Raw genomic sequence first — 12,632 nt, 5'->3', positions numbered from 1 at the left:
AAAGCAGTAAAAACAAACAGTGTAAGCTTTTAAAGATAAACAGAGATGGAATAAAATTTTGTAATAGTATACTAGAAACACATAACACCATACGAGCTCATACTATAATATCCACTACTCCAAACATACAACCGAAAAGATAATGTTGAAAATAGTAATCGCAATTGTACAGGATGTCCAAATTTCGATGGGTTTGCAGGGTATCTCAGTTATTATGAGAGGTAGAAAGTTGCGGCTTTCGCGAACCTGAGCTACTTTTTTGTGAAACTTACAATGGCGCAAACCAAATTTTCATAGTCCTTTTCGTTTTTGATATACAGGGAAAACGAAAAGGACTATACTCTTTTTGTTATAAAGAGTTAAGTATTTTAGAAGTTGAGTATTCAGTATTTGAGTTGTGTTTATAACTCAAAAACCGCGATGACTAGAAAAATTCTACGTGCACCATTGGATTCCACGTGAAAAAATCTATTAGAACCCGTTTTTACTTTTTTACTAAGTTTCCGGATAGCCGAGATACAGGAGGTGCCTGAAAATGGTAAATTTCAAGCACTCCCTGTATATCAAAAACGAAGTGGACTATGAAAATTTGGTTTGCGCCATTGTAAGTTTCACAAAAAAGTAGCTGAGGTTCGCGAAAGCCGCAACTTTCTATCTTTCATAATAACTGAGATACCCTGCAAACCCATCGAAATTTGGACACCTGTACAGCATAACAAAAATAAAAGAAAAATTAAGTTTGTATTTCTAGTGTCTATTTATTGTTGTAACGTAACATTTCTCAACTTTTAGAAAGTTACCGTAAATAAAGGAAGTAAAATAGTTACGCTTTTAAGGGTAAATAAAGTTGTAGTATAGTTTTATAATAATATGCTAAAGCAGTAAAAACAAACAGTGTAAGCTTTTAAAGGTAAACAGAGAAGTAATAAAATGTTGTAATAATATACTAGAAACACATAATACCATACGAGCTTATACTATAATATCCACCACTCCAAACATACAAGCAAAAAGATAACGTTGAAAATTGATAATCGCCATTGTACCGCATAACAAGTTAAATAAAATGTTAAATAAGTCTTAAATCCTGGACAAATGTGAACTATTATAGAGATTTTATTGCTATTTCGATGGAATTATTATTTGTACTGGATTGATTTGAATCGCAAAAACAGTTGTTTTTAAGTAGAAAGTTTTGATTTAGTTAAGATTTTGTGGTGAAATTCAGAGAATTGATAATTAGTGATAATTAGGAGAAGTCTTAAAGACAGGCATAAAGCAGATAAGCAAAGAGAAGAAATTACGATGTCCAAATAAACTGACCGGCAAAAAAAACCGGCCACTATAATAGCCAAAACTTCAAAGCTGGCGATAGTCCGACGATAGAAATTTTCATTTAGATTTTAATTTGAGCATATACAGGTTGCAAGAATGAGAAAAACTTTTTTTTCTCGAAATTTGTAATACCCTGTGGGGTGCAACTGCTACAGCAGATGGTGTTAACTGGAATCAAACGGTAGAACAAACTTTTCTGAACATCTCGTTTTTTTATTCACTCTATTATCTCTATTACTAACGAAGATGCAGTGTTTTAAAGCGAACGCCTGTAAAAACAAGATACACAAGCATAAAAAATCTAAGGTGGCGCGCTAGGTAGTGTATGTCATTTGTTTCGAATAGTAAATTGACAGTTGTTAAAGATTTTTGCAGTCTTTTAACATAATAGCAATCCCGTCGTCAGTAACTGATGTTGCGCGTATTGTTACTTTAATTGAGGATGGCAAAAGTCAGCAATACGCCTGGAACCAATATGTGGAAACAGGAAATTTCACTAGGCGGCAAGGTTTCGGTAGAAGACGGGTGACAACAGCAGTTGATGACTGATTTATTGTTCTAAACACTCTGAGGAATTTTAGAACAGCTGTAGAAACTCGGCATCATCTTCAGATGGTGCGTGGGGTTGACGTAAGTGAAAGAACTATTCATCGAAGACTTGATAAAAGTGATCTGACTGCTAGAAGACCTGCCAAAAGACCTCGGCTGCTCCTGGAACAATGGGGTAAGGTACTCTTCACTGACGAGTCCCGATTTTGTCTCCGGTCACCTGATGGTCGAGATTGAGTGTGGAGACGTCGTAATGAAAGGTTTGCGACTTGCACAATTTCGGAAAGAGTACCTTTGCATGGAGGTTCTATTCCCATTTTATTGGTGACGGATTCATGCTAATGCATGACAATGCGCGACCGCACGTAGCACGTGTGGTTAACAAATATCTTGATGAAGTAGGGTATTAAACGGATAGAGTGGCTCGCGTGCAGCCCGGACCTTAACCCTATCGAATATCTTTGGGACCAACTTGAGAGACGCATTCGTCGTCGCCTTGTCCTACCGGACAACCTTCAAGATTTACAAATTGCTTTTGACGAAGAGTTTGCCGCAATTGCTCACTGACATCAACAACATGCACCATTTGAAGACGACACCGAGCTTCTACAGCTGTCGTTCTACGATTGCTTAGAACAATAAAACGGTCATCAGCTACTATTGTCACTCGTTTTGTTTTCACAGGCGATCGCTTTAAAATACTGCATCTTCGTTAGTAACAGAGATAATAGAGTGAATAAAAAAACAAAATGCTCAGAAAAGATTGGGCTACCATTTGATTCCAGTTAACACCCTCTGCTGTAGCAGCTGCACCCCACAGGGTATTACAAATTTCGAGAATAAAAGGTTTTCTCATTCTTGCACCCCGTATATGCTCAAATTAATATCCCAATAAAAATTGCTATCGCAGGATTATTACAGAAGAATCAACGTTTCGATCAAAAAAAGAATCATCAAAATCGAATAAGTGGTTCGCGAGTAAGCCAGCTTTGAAATTGTGGCTACATTTTAGTGGCCGGTATTTTTTGCCTTAAAAATACGTAATCAATAAAATTATACAGGGTGATTTATTAACTCACCATCAAATTTTGACATATGATGGCTAATCCAATTACCAAAAAAAATTTTAATGAACCTCAATTATTATTATTTCAGACCATCGTGCTGGTACCACATATTTTGAATTACATTAAGAGGTATATCTTCAAGTAAATCAAAAAGTGTATTGTTTGATTCTTTTCAAATATGCTATACGGAGGTTTTTTGGCATGAGAAAGGCGTTCTGTAACGTATTCTTTACGGATTAAAATAACAATAACTTTTCTGACAGTATACTTTTTGGCTTTTTGAATAAAATTTCTTATTCTCTGTACTTTTTAAGCAAAAAGGGTACTCTTATCAAAATGCGCTAAAGTTTATCGTTTTCAAGATAATTCGCTGATCGAACTCCCTGTATAGTCTGCCGACAGGAGACTGCGAGAACACACTGAAGATGCCAGAAGCATCAGCTTTAAAATCTGTAACAACTTATCAAAATGTACAATTAATATTTATAGCAAGGAAATTTTTATCTATTGTTACATGTTTCCTTTGAGATAAAACTTCGCTACGTAATAAAACCAGTGCGGTAATAAATTATATTACCTATCTCAAATGAGTACGGCAATAAAAATATATTACATGGACAGTATAAGCGTTTTTATAAAACGAGAAAATTTTCAGCAAAATAAAGCCCGCAAGGGAAAAGCTTTGAAAGTTTCCTAGCAAACATTTCCATCGAAAAATGTTATTAATCCGCCCGGAAATTGAAACATGACTTCTTCACAACAGTTTAAACCTTTCAGAATCGAATATTCTGTATTTACTATTCATCCTAATATAACATTATTTCGATTACATTTTTTATTTAATAAATTAGTAATAAATAATCCAATTACTTGAAATTAATTGACACAAAAAGACAAGTTTTAAATGCGATATTAGAAGAAACGAATTTCCAGCATCCAATTAATTAAATAGTCAATAAGTTTCTATAACTTCATGTACTCTTATCTAGCTCTAAAAAAGTGAAAGAATTTTTGAGGAACCGGTAAATAAATCCAATTCAAATCATCTGAATGAAGTGATTTACGGTAAATTTTTTTATAAAAGATAGATCTAAATTGAATATGAATCAATTTTAATTAGAAATTTGAGCTTCAATTCACGAAGGATGATTAAAAGTGTACAAGATTATTTGAGATTTCATTCTACATTATTTCTAAAGAGCATTTCCAATTACAGTTTTTTATTATTTATTTTATTATGTTTTTGTGTTAATAATTAGAGTTATAGTGGTTTTAGATTTGTTGATTGATATTCCAATTTTACCTCCATACTTTCAAAACAAATTATTAATGTATATTTAATTATCATTAAACGATTATTCGTTATTGCGGGATTAAATTAAATGAATTATGTAATATTAGCGTCATAAAATTTGACTGGACATAATAGAATTATGAAATGATTTATCAAATTGATAGAAAATTAAGCTTATCTATTAGGTTTAATAAGACAATCAATCTGACTTCGATTTTCCTGTTGGAACCGATCTTTACTAGAAACGAACCGACCCTAAAATTATCGGCGGAACTCACGTTCTGCATCCTAATTGTCCCACTTTCACAGAGCTTCACGTTTCGAACAATGCCCAATCAAAATTTATGACCCATATCAACCGGCAGATATGTTCTAGAAATGTTGTTTGTCGGTATATCTGATTCGTGGATGGAGAGTTGCTTCTTTACAATAGGGATTAATGTTTAATAAGGTCAAAATTAATTAACACATGTTTATCTGATTTAAATTTTGTGTATAGTTGACAATTGAATTATTTATGGGATAGTTTAGATTTTAATCGGGCTTTAATATTGTTCAAATTTATATTATACTATTTATAAAACATCCTCTTTACATAAATGGATATAATATTGGATAAGCAAAATTACATAACTTTCCAAGTTTCGAAGTTTTAGCGAATAGTTTTGAAAAGTCGAGATAAGCGCTGATATGAACTTGTGCGGTGTGTAGAATTTCCGCTTTTGAGACATTTTCTAGGAAGTTTATTTCAGGAGAAACAACTTGTTAGAAAATGTTTCAAAAAATATTCCTTGCAATAAACTTTTATTAAAATGTAAATCACGATTAAAAAATTTCGCTTAGAATTTAACACCTTTAGGAAGATAATTATTGATATAATTAACACTTAACGCTCCGTTAGGTCTCGTATGGAGGCAACGCTTGTTTGTCTCGTAATTTCGCTCTGCTGCGGAACAAACTATTATTAACATGAAAATGTGTCGGAGTTGCGGATATGGTAGATATGGTAGACGATGCACAATGCGTTGAGTCAATAGTAAACATGGTCATGGAAAATTAATGATATAAAATCTTTAAAAGTCTGTGAGTTGTATAAAAAGTAAGAGAGTTTTGTGAAAATGATTTTTGACAAGCAGAAAACAAATGTCTAAAAAACAGCTTTGGCTATGTTCATTTCCCTTAACAATTGTATGAATATTTTTGTTTCCAGATAAAACTGGCAAAAGAAGAATCATAGAAACAAAGAGGTAATCGAAGAATAAAGCGAAATTTAGAAACCAAAAAGAAGAAATAAATGATCAGAGAGAGGAGAGACTGGAAAGAAACTGGTAATGGAATAAAAGGAGGTTGAGCAGAGATTGAATAGAGAACCAAGAGACTGGACATAAAATAATAAGAATTTAAGGTAGACTAGAAAGATAAGAGAAGGAGACTGATAATAGCAGAAATAGACTGAAGAGAGACTGGATTCTGGAAATAGAGAAGGAAGACTGATGCGTTTCCAGACAATTGTTCCACTCTGTATATTGTCGACAATATGTCAAAATTCCAAATATAGGTCAGAATTTGAACAACAATCAGAATTACTGTAATGTGTATGACGTTTATTGAGTATTGCTGATCGATTTTTACTTTGTTTAGATATTTGTAGAAGGACACTTCTACAAAGCAAAAATATTATTGGAATTAAACTAAAATTAGAACTAAAACTAGAACTAACACTAGAAACTTTCGGGTTTTGCCGTGCGTCTTTTAATAAAAGGTTTGACGTTTCGGATGCCATGTTGCAACCTTCTTCAGAAACTGGTTCGAAGTGACGAGATCAATACAAGATACAAAAAATAAGTGAGAAGTTACTACGACTCCACCTCTCACTTTCCAATTGTATATCCGGAGAAGACTGAGACAAAGTGGACAGACTAACAATGGAGAAGGCTAATCGCGAATTTCAGAAGACCCGTGACACACACATCAAGAAGAAGTTTGAATCTCTGGAACGCCGGTCGCAAAAGAAGAAAGGTAATAGTTTACCAGTAGAAACAATCGTCAATAACAGATCGAATGTCCCACCAACGAAAGACGAAACCTCTGTGTTCGCCAAAGGATTGAACTACGCAATCGCCCCGAAGAAGGTCCCAAAGGAGGAATCATCTGCGAAGTGGAAGCAGATCCGACAAGAAGTTGCGAGAGTATTGAAGTCAGCAAAACCACCAAAATCCAACTTGACGGTTGGTGAAAAGAAGGCACTCCGATCTATAAAAGAAAAGTCAGAAATCGTGGTGTTACCAGCAGACAAGGGGAATGCCACCGTTGTTATGGACAGGAAGATCAAGAAGGACCCCACAGATAAAATCGTAAGAAAAAATGAAGGAACTGATAAAATCCACAGGAATTCCAGCAGAACAGCAGAAAGGTCTGTTTGTGCAGGCGCCGGTACCACCAAGAATCTACGGACTACCGAAGATTCACAAACCAGACGTTCCCCTCCGCCCCATCGTCAGCGCCATCAACTCCCCAACATACCAGCTGGCCAAACATCTTGCAAAGATTCTGTCTCCCTTTACAGGTAACACGGAATCGTATGTCAGGGATTCTACACATTTTGTGGAATCGGTAAAAGGTGTAAAGCTGGAGGCTGGGGATATGTTGGTAAGTTTCGATATGGAATCCCTTTTTACTAGGGTACCAGTTAAGGATGCTGTAGAGGGTCTTCGCCGAAAACTCATTCCGGAGGGTTTACCAGGATACGTGCCAGATCTGGTGGAGTATTGCTTATCGTCGACGTATTTCAGCTGGAAAGGAGAATTTCTGGAACGAGCAGTTCGAAGGGGCAGCCATGGGATCTCCACTATCGCCAGTTATAGCTAATTTCTACATGGAATTATTCGAAGAGGACGCTTTGAAGAAGAGCCAGTGGAAACCAAAACTATGGCTACGATATGTGGATGACACGTTTGTGATATGGCAACATGGTCAAAAACGGCTCCAAGAGTTCTTGGATCACTTAAACTCTCAACATCCTATGATTAAGTTCACCATGGAAACAGAAACTGCCAAAAAACTACCTTTCCTAGATGTGTTGGTCACCAGGACGACAAATGGAGATATAGAACTTGGTGTATACCGAAAGAAGACCCATACCAACAGGTATTTACAGGCATGTTCACATCATCATCCCCAACAGAAGAGGTCCGTGATCCGTACATTATTTCAGCGAGCAGCGAGACTATGTGAAGGAGAGAACTTGAAGAAGGAACAACACTTTCTACGAGGCGTGCTGCAGAAGAATGGATACACTTCGAGGGACATCAACCAGGCCATCAAGCAGCGAAAGCAGAAAGAGGACACGGTAAGTACAAAACCACTTGGATTTATCTGTCTTCCCTATGTTTCAGGTGTAACGGAACGAATTGCTAGGCACTTCAAGAAGAACGACATCGTAGTGCGGTACGGCACGGTCAGCAAAATTAGCCAAGGACAAACTAACTCCATTAAAAGGAGCGGGAGTCTATCGACTATCGTGTAGTTGTGGGAAGGTTTATGTTGGCCAAACTGGACGCAACGTCGAGTGCCGCATCAAGGAGCATGAGAGGGATGTAAGGCTGAAGAAGATCCAGCAGTCGGCGGTTGCGGAACATTGCCATGCAGAGGGGCACCGAATAGACTTCGAACAAACAAAGGTGCTGGCTAGGGACAACAGATACTACCAAAGACAGACAAGAGAAGCCATAGAGATCCACCGACATAAAAATAACGTCAACAGAGAGGATGGCTGGGAGCTTAGCAGAACATGGAAGATGGTGGTGAACACGAAGACCTCTTCCCGCCTCACACCGGACGCGACGCAATTAGTTATTAATTAGCTTGTAATTAGCGTTAACTGATTATTAATTAGTTTTTCCGACTTATATATAGTTACCGATTTTTGATCTCGTCACTTCGAACCAGTTTCTGAAGAAGGTTGCAACATGGCATCCGAAACGTCAAACCTTTTATTAAAAAACGTACGGCAAAACCCGAAAGTTTCTAGTGTTAGTTCTAATTTTAGTTTAATTCACACCGGCCGTGAAAGCCTTCGTACTTATATTATTGAGATTGTGATATATGTATACGTATTAAGGGTTTAAAATTACTTAAACCATTCCATATGTCTTAAAATTGTTGGAAAAGGCCAATTAATAACTCGTTCTCTATATTGTAAACCTCCTAATAAATTATAGTACAATGTCGCAGATATTAAATTCGTAATAAATCTTTAGTACATGACTTTAATCTTGTGCAAAAGTAATTATTAGAAACGGTGTTGTGTTTATAAATCACGACGACGGCTCGAAAATAAAACCATTAAAATATTGCATATTAATCAAAATCGATTTTACCCGGAATTGTAATCAACTTTAAAAAATGCAGCATATTGCCGCAACATAATAAAATATTTATTTAGTTCCAACAAGAAAATAAGCCGCTTTTCCCAAGACTGCCATAAAAAATCTAATTTGCGTTTTTAATCCGAAAATAAAATGTTATTTTACTTCGTTATTTTTTACTAACTTGTGCCATTAGTTGATAAAAAAATTAAAATTCAATTGAAACAATTAGTTATTACTACATAAAAGATGTTCACTCGAGAAATTTATTAATCTCCGGCGGAATTATTATATTAAACCCGCCAAATTACGAGAGTTTCTAAAGTTTCAAAACTTTCCGGCTGGCTAGTTTTCCAAAAATTAACGGGAAAAGCTGATGGGAACTTGTTGAAACCGGCACAGTTCACAGAATTTCCGAGCTTCGGAAGTTGTTGAAGAAGTTTATACTACTTCAACAAATAAATCTTGACGGTTTAGGAATTACTTGTTTTATCTACTTATTTTTAATTCATTTACAGTCAGAATTTGTCAGAGAAAGACTTCTCTTCTTATCCAAATAAATTAAATAAGTGCTTCAAAAAATGTAAAACTAAAATTAACAACTTTTACATTCTATATTATGAAACTATCCTTGCCGGAATAAATTTCATCTATTAAAACGAGTTCATCTCACTCTGAAAAGATAAGGTTAAACTCTATATAAATTGCACTTGACAGCTTGCTGATATGCGGAAACATTAATTGATAAAAAGTCAGATACAGCGCTAAAGATAAAGTTGGCAATCGTGAAGCAAAATGAAAAATCAATCGGTGATTACGGTCAGGAATTAGAAAGGTTTTTGTGGATAACTATCTCACAAGCAGAAGGCAACGATCAATCATTCTCAGTGTTAAAATCTATTAACAAGAAATTAACTTAACTCGGTTTGCTGCTGGACTTAGAAATACTAGATTAAGTACAACAATTGCATTTAAAAAAAAGTATGAATTCATAAAATAATTGAAAATTTAATCAATTATTCATTATTCATAATCAATATCAATTTCAGCAATGTTTTTATTACGTTTTCATAACATATGATATCTCGCTTTTATACATAAATTTTAATGCTGCAATTACTCCCTCTACATCTACAATTTAAGCTGTTATTGCATCTCTAGCTTTACTCGTTAATCTAGTTTTAATTAGGCTTATGGCTGTGGTATCATATACAACACAATTTTCGTTTAAAATGGATAATGAATCTATGAAAGCTAAGTGCACAAAGATTACCATCACCACTTTTCGGAAATAATTGGAATGGAGAATTCCTTAAATTGATAAACTAAATTATCCCTTATGTCACTACAAAGTATTTGTAGCGTTTGGCGATTTAACTTAATTGCTCCCGTCGCTCCCATTTAATGACATAATGCATACATGCAATTACTTAACTACTAAATGCTTACGTTATTATTTGTACTCCGTCTTTTGTGTTATTAGGGATAACATTTACAAAGCAAATTATTTGATGAGCACCACATATTACGATGGTACACAATGATCTGATTAACGTGATCCTTTTTACTTGTTCTCTCACCTATGCGAAGTTAGCCCCCAATTATATAGGATTTTACATGTATAGTATTTTGATTATAACAAGAGAACCAGTCAACCGATTTCGATAAACAATATTTCATTCGAAAGCTCAATCCTTGGCCAATACGAAAGTGGAAATGCCCGATTCGAAATCTCTCTCGAATTCCGCTAAAAGAAGTATTTCGAAGTATTTAAGAATTTTGATTAAAACACAAAAAACGAATTAATCAAACACATCAATTATCTCCTTAACTAATTGACCAATTTTAGTCATCAATATCTCGATCGAAAGTATGATATACAATTCGACTAAGGTACGGGTATCTTACATACCCAAAGCGGGCCGTTCGGTCCCTACTCCTAATGCCTTTCGACCCATCAGCCTAACGTCATTTCTGCTGAAAACCCTTGAAAAAGTTCCTGAACGGTATATCCGTACGGTGCCCTTGGTATCTGGTCCACTGAGTCGCCACCAGTATGCATATCAAGCGGGAAAATCAGCAGAATTGGCTCTACACAACTTAGTTGGTAGAGCATCCAGGACGCTGCAAGATAAAGAAATCTTGGTTTGTGCGTTTCTGGATATAGAGGGAGCGTTCAACAACGCAATACCACAATCTCTTGAAAGAGCTGCTCTTGACAAGGGAGTGGAAGCAACTATAGCGGGTTGGATCCGCAATATGCTAGATAGTAGAATAGTTTCTACTTCACTCCACGGTGATACGATACGCTTCAGGCCGGAAGGTGGCTGCCCGCAGGGAGGGGTGTTATCTCCCCTGCTTTGGTCCCTCCTAAGTGACGATCTGATTGCGATAGTCGAAGCCGTTGGTGTGGAAATACAAGCTTATGCTGATGACATTGTCGTTATGGTCAAAGGAACCTGTTTGCCGAGGATATCTAAAGTCCTCCAGGTGACCCTAGATACCATTTGCGCTTGGTGTAAGGGAGAGAACCTCTCAATAAACCCGCAAAAGACAATTGTTGTGCCCTTCACCAGGAAGCGAAAGTTGGATGGACTAATCCGCCCAACTATCCAAGGTGAAGAAATTCCTTTCTCAAAGGAAGTCAAATATTTAGGAGTAATCCTAGACAAAACCCTGTCATGGAATGGACATTTGCAGGGAGTTTTGCACAAAGCTAGACTATCCTTGTGGACTTGTCGCAGTCTTTGTGGAAAAAATTGGGGTCTTACCCTTGAAAGACTGTACTGGCTCTATGTGACTGTGGTTAGACCTATGATCACATACGGAGCAGCAGCCTGGTATAGGAAAGTCCGACAGACTTCAGTTATCAGTAAACTTTCACGAATTCAACGAGTAGGTGGATTGGCAATCTCTGGTGCGATAGGCACAACGCCAACTCTAGCAATGGAGGTTCTGCTTGGCCTATCTCCTCTGCATTTGCATATAGAGAAAGTGGCTAGAACAACCATTTACAGATTTAAGCAATATGCTCAAAACTGTTCCGACATGTCCTACCAATGGGCTGCGGAAGACATTATAAGCACTGATACTGTGCTATCAATGCCGTCAGATTTGGCGGTATCACTATCAGTGATTAATGCTCGATACCAGATTGTACTGCCTGAGCGGCAGTCCTGGATCGAAAATGAAAATTCTCTGGTTCGGGCAGACATTTGCTTGTACACAGATGGATCAAAAACGCCTGAAGAGGTAGGAGCAGGAGTATACTGCCAGACACCTCGAATTAAGCAAGCCTACAGCCTGGGTACGTACTGTACTGTATTCCAGGCGGAAGTATTTGCTATTGACATGAGTGCTAAAATCCTTCTTGAAAGAGGGGTGAAGAACATGACAGTACGAATTTTCTCAGACAGTCAAGCCGCTCTCCAGGCGCTGCAAGCCGTGAAAACGGTGTCAGCTCTGGTTAATGATTGTAAGAGAACATTAAACACACTGAGTTGTGATAACAGAGTCTCTCTGATCTGGGTCCCGGGTCACTCTGGGGTTGCTGGCAATGAAGCGGCAGATAAGCTAGCACGAGATGGCGGCGCTGAAGCGTTTGTGGGACCGGAACCAGTAGTTGGTGTATCATTTGCGATGGCCAAATATAGGATTGGACTGTGGGCTGAAGAGAGACTTCGCCTACTGTGGACCAGTTCTCCTGGAATGAGACCCGGGAATATTTTAGGACTTGTCCGTAGTAGCATAAAAGTTCTAATGGGTGTTTTTACTGGGCACTGCCGATTAAAAGCACACCTCAACTTGTTGGGTTTAGCCGACGATGTTGAATGCCGACTATATGCGGAGGAAGCAGAGACGGTTGAGCATGTTTTGTGCCACTGCCCTGCCGTTAACCGTATCAGATTCTCGATTTTTGGGTCGCAGTTTATCTCCTCAAAAGATCTGAATGACCTTTCGCCGAGCAAGGTATTAGTGTTCGTTAAGAGCATTGGACTGCACGGTGAAATTTGATAACGA

At 37.1% G+C, this 12,632-nt stretch overlaps 1 protein-coding gene and 1 long non-coding RNA gene across 2 annotated transcripts in view; one reads left to right on the top strand and one right to left on the bottom strand.

Moving 5' to 3' along the window:
* Window positions 1-12,632, bottom strand: part of LOC111429512 (monocarboxylate transporter 2-like) — an 86,575-nt gene that overhangs the window by 47,031 nt on the left and 26,912 nt on the right. The window lies entirely within an intron of this gene.
* Window positions 5,283-8,511, top strand: LOC139430628 (uncharacterized). Its single transcript, XR_011641021.1, has 2 exons — window positions 5,283-5,344; window positions 5,456-8,511. It is a non-coding gene; the product is annotated as an uncharacterized lncRNA (long non-coding RNA).

The sequence above is a fragment of the Onthophagus taurus genome, chromosome 7, assembly GCF_036711975.1.
Source record: "Onthophagus taurus isolate NC chromosome 7, IU_Otau_3.0, whole genome shotgun sequence".
Taxonomy (NCBI): domain Eukaryota; kingdom Metazoa; phylum Arthropoda; class Insecta; order Coleoptera; family Scarabaeidae; genus Onthophagus; species Onthophagus taurus.
Note: the sequence above shows the minus strand (reverse complement) of the source record. Positions and strands in the feature narration are given on the sequence as shown.